This window comes from Nicotiana tabacum, chromosome 7, assembly GCF_000715075.1.
Source record: "Nicotiana tabacum cultivar K326 chromosome 7, ASM71507v2, whole genome shotgun sequence".
NCBI lineage: Eukaryota > Viridiplantae > Streptophyta > Magnoliopsida > Solanales > Solanaceae > Nicotiana > Nicotiana tabacum.
Genome location: NC_134086.1, coordinates 109,046,088 through 109,051,591, shown reverse-complemented (window position 1 = coordinate 109,051,591; position 5,504 = coordinate 109,046,088).

Below are 5,504 nucleotides of genomic sequence, written 5' to 3'. Positions count from 1 at the left end.
GTAGAAAAAAAATCACCATCACAGAAAACACCGTTCGCGAATGCGATGAACCCTTCGCGAACACGGTGAACAAAATCTCTGCAATAGAAAACCAACAAAATCTGCAACTCTCAAAACCAAGAATTGGTCAGTTAACCACCCGAAACTCACCCGACACCCTCGGGACCTCAACCAAAAATGCCAACATATCCCATATCATCGTTCAAACTTGTCCCAACCTTCGGAACCCTCAAAACAACATCAAAACATCAAATCAACCACGGATTCAAGCCTAAGAACTCCAAATCTTTTGAATTCCGATTTCGATCAAAAATTCTATCAAACCTCGCCCGAATGACCTGAAAGTTTGCACACACGTCAAAAATGACACAATGAACCTACTCCAATTTCCGGAATTCCATTCCGACCCCTATATCAAAATCTCTGCTACCAACCGGAAAATGCCAAAATTCCAATTTCACCAATTCAGACCTAAATCTACCACAAACCTCTAAAATACATTCCAGATGCGCTCCCAAGTTCAAAATCACCTAACGGAGCTAATCAAATCATAAAAATCTAAATCCGAGATCGAATACTAAAAGTCAAACCTTTTAAATTTTAAGCTTCAAACTGAGAACTATTCTTCCTAATCCATTCCGATTACACCGAAAACCAAAACCGACAATTTATTTAAGTCATAATATATCACACAAGGCTAGTCATGCCTAAGAACTGGCGAGTGAAATGTAAAAGCTTAAAACGATCGGTCGGGTCATTACAATAACCATAAGTTTTACACACTAGAGTTGGGTCACAACCCTAGTAAGAATCTAGCTACTCATAATGGGAGTTGAAGAAAATAAAGAAGAAATACTAATCAAACTCATAATCATATATTAAAATAATAAAATATAAACTTTAAACACTAAAATATTCCCATACGTTCTAAAATGGCAAAAGGTAGAAGCTACAGCAGCTCCAACTTCGAAACTTGACCTAAAATTGTGAAACTTGTCTATTTATAGTGGGCCAAAATTCTGACAAAAATGACTCTCGAGAGGTTCTATGGCCTCACAATTCCATATGCGGTCTGCAAATTTCTTCAGTTGATAGGAGCTTGGATTCTGCAGTCACATATTTCTGGATTGTGGTTGCAAAGTAACTTCTGTGGCCGCACAATTCTTTTATGGTTCACATGTCACCAAAGCTTCAGGACTTGGTCTTTTGCACACTCTATGAACTTGGAATCATTTGTCAGTGCATACCCTGTTTTGCGATCGCACAATTCATATGTGGTCCACACATTGATCAAAATCTTGTTGGGTTCTTTCGCTTGGTTTGCGGCCGCAGATAGAATTCTGCAGTCCGCACTTTCTTCTGTGGTCGCAGAAATCCTTCTACGGACCGCACTTCTTTGCTTCTATGCCCTTTATTGCTTCGCGATTCGGACACTCCTTTTTGAGTTGGATTTCATCACGGCAGACTAAACTTCCAACATTCCTGCAATTTGCACAATTTTATTAATTTTGGGAACATAAATCAATACTTTCGGACTAAAATAAAAGCAAAAAAATGCTAATAAGTAGCCAAAATCCCCACTTATCATGGGCCTATATACATCACCCTGTATATGTTCCCAAAATATAAGAGATACAAATCCAAATTTAATTACTGATGGTCTGATAATTAGTTTGCCTTGAGAACATGCAGCACAAGAGAATTCTTTAGTTTGAAGAATCTTCTGATTCTTCACTGAATGGCCGTGTGAATTCTCAATTATTTTGCGCATCACATTATAACTGGGATGATCCAACCGATCATGCCAAATAATAAAATCATTAACAAACCCTTTGTTTACTATGGCATATGATTCGACTACACTATTACTAGTGTAGCATAATCTAGAGGAAAATGTGATAATCTTTTCAATCACATACTTCTTTTCCGCTTTTATTATAGTAGTATAAAGGTATTCAACATTTCCTTCATTGGTGGTCTCAATATGATAGCCATTTTGGCGAATATTTTTGAAACTCAACAAGTTTCTTTGAGACCTACTATAGTATAAGGCATCATTAACAGTCAAAATAGTTCCTCCTGATAGTGATATAGTCGCTCTTCCAGATCTCTCAATTAATTTTGTACTACCAAATATTGTTATGATATTGAGTTCTTTTATAATTAAATAAGAGAAGTATCTCTTATCTTTTAATATGGTGTGCGTCGTGGCACTATAAAGAAGGCATATTTCTTCTTTGTTATTCATATAGTCAACTGAAGACTTAGAAATTTTCATATTTTTCACAAAGAAAAAAAATACATTATAAGTAATATTGAAAATTTTAAGAACAAACAAAACTATACTTAAGAAAGCAAATACTGACAACATAAAACGTTTTTAAAAAAATATGAAATTCATAAAAAAATAATTATTCTTATAATTTTTTCAAGTAATAAGTCTTCATTTATGATGTTCAAAGAAATCTCCAGCTTCTAAATGAGTAATATCTGCAAGGCCTTCAAAAATATTATCTTTATAGGCAATGTTACGTTCAACTTTATCATGATTATTTATAGGGCCCGCCTCAACATCATTTTGAAAGGTCAAGTAAGTCTCAACTTTATTTTGTTTCCCTTTATTAGAGGTTTGATAAAGTTTGACAAAATATTCAGGTGTACGATAAATTCATGCATAATGATTTTTCATACCACATCTGTGGCAAATATTACCTTTGTCTTTTGAACGATTATTCTAAGAACCCTTATTGTTCTCTTGTTTATAACTACCACCACCATGGCGATTATTATTTCGCCCCTTGCCACGCCCATGGATATTTATACGGCCATGATAATTATTTTATCTTCTTTCAGATTTTGGATTAACGCTACCAGATTCACTTATAAAAATGAAGTTGATCCTAGGAGGGGGGAGGCTTCATGATTTTTCATTAAAATGGCATTATGTTTTCAACCACTAAAAGGCATGAAATTAAATCAGAATATTTCTTAAAGCCCTTTTCACGGTATTGCTACTGTACACCATATTTGAGACATGAAAAGTGGAAAGAGTCTTTTCCAACATGTCCTCATCATTCATAGGTTCCCCACATAATTTTAGTATATACAACAAAATTATATTCACTTATGGTCTTATAATCTTGTTGTTGTAAGTGCATCCACTCATGACGAGCTCTTGGCAATACCTTGGCCTTTAGGTGGTCATATCGTTTCTTCAAACTAGTCCATAATTGAGATGGATCTTTCAAGGTTAAATATTCACTTTTTAACCTTACATCGAGATGATGGCGAAGGAAAATCATGGCTTTCACCTTATCCTGACTTGATGCTTCATTTTCTTCTTTAATAGTGTCACCAAGACCTTTAGCGTCAAGGTGAATTCCAACATCATGTACTCATGGCAAATAGTTATTCTCAGAGATGTCAAGTGCGACAAATTTAAGCTTTGATAAATTCGATATAGTGAAAATTATCATATAAAAATAAGTAAATTGGAATGATAAAAAATACTATCAATGAAAAACTTTTACAGCTATTGGGCAGTACGTAATCGTGTACTAATATCGTGTATATAAGCTTGTCAAAATAAAAAGTAATTATATGCAATGCAATGTTACTATATCATGCTTGATGTAAATTAGCACATAATTATTATCCTGGGTATACATGAGAAGCCAAATACGTTTACTCAATAATAAGAGAGTTACACAATTAAAGTAAGTATATCATGTTCCAACACTTATTATATGTCTCAATAGGCTAGTTAAGCATAAATCTTAATGATATCACTATTTCTAATTTCAGCAAAAGACACGTCTGTTGATACTCAATTTTTACCTCATATATTTCAAAATGCATATATATTTTCAAACTACTGCATGAGCATCAACCAGTATTTTTTCCTAATTTTTCTGTAATTTTAAAAGGATTTTAATTAATTTATTCTAGCATTTTATTATATAAATAATTACTAATTGCATCACAAATGGTTTTATGATAATTTTATTGCTTAATTTTATCATTTATATTTGTACTAAGCTTTAATTATTCCATGAATAGCCATATGTATATGTTAGGGTTATAATTGCAATAACTTTGCAATAATGTCCTATGTGTGCATAAATATCTTATTTCACAAGAAAATAACCTTTTATATTTTTATAATACTAAGTAATTGTTTTAAATTATTTTCATGCACAAATAATATTTTTATCATTTATAAACTATTTTACAAAATTGTTTTATTAAGTTAATTGGGTATTTAAATAATAGCCCCTTTTTCTTAATTAATTTCGGACTCCAGCCCAATTAAACCTTAGCCCAGTACCCTAATCTAGCCCAAACCCAATAACCCAAGTATTTTAACCCGCCCCAACCCATGATTCAATCCTGGCCGTTGATCTCAAGAGATCAATGGTCCAAGACACTCTTTCGTTTTTTAATATACCAAACCCCCAAATCCTACCTTATTTTACATAAACCGTCGCCCCTGAATCCCTATCTTCTCTCTTCTCTCTTAGACACTCCCCTAACCCTAGCCGCTGTCAACGGAAAACCCTCCGTTCCATGGGGTTTCCGTGTGATTTTAGGCCCCAGCAGCCTCTTATCTTCACTGGTTGTTCGATGTTTGCTGTTATCTGAAGGAATCTCGAAGAGATTCAACTCAAACTTAGCTTCAAACTCTTCATTTCTTGATGAACCTGCCTTATGTTCATAATTATGTTTGTGAGTATCGTTATCTTTATATTTATGGCTTGAAAACTTCGGTTCTTAACCGGATTTTTCTCTCCTCGTACCATTCTTCAAAACCCTAATCTCTTTCTACTCGAGTTTGTTCAAATCTTTGTATATCTGAGATGATTTTGAGGTTATATGATATTTCTGTTCGAAAATCTTCTATTTTTCTTACAATTAACCGATTTTAATGTTTCTGTAAAACTAGAGTTTCATTTCTTTGCGTTTCTGCAAATATTTTTGAGTGTTTGATTTCGTTACTCTTTGTTTGCTTGATTGTCTATGTTCTAAACCTTAGGGTTTCGGATTATTTCATTAGTTGTTCTGGTATTTGCCCGTTATTTTTCATCTTTGTCACTTAGAAGAGTTTGACTGATTTTATTAGGGTTCAAATTATATTTTTTTTGCCGAGATTGATACTTTTCTGTGATTTTTACCCATTTTCCTTATTTGTGACTCCTAATTGGTACTACTTGCCTTAATTAGTTCACTAACCAGATTTATGGGATTTGATTGCTTTAGCCAACTCCTAAATGGTCTTTGATTGATTTTATTTCCTTGTTTAACCTTTAATCTGGGATGTTAATTGATTTCCCCCATTTTAAGGGGTTTCTCCTGGATTCTGTTGAGTTATTTGATTTAGTTTAACCCCAATTAACTGATTGATTTTATTTGTATACCTTATTTGTATATTCTGAATTATTCTTTGCCTTATTTGTTTCACCCTGCTAAGTGCTATATAATTTCCCTATTCTGACTTCTTTTAAACA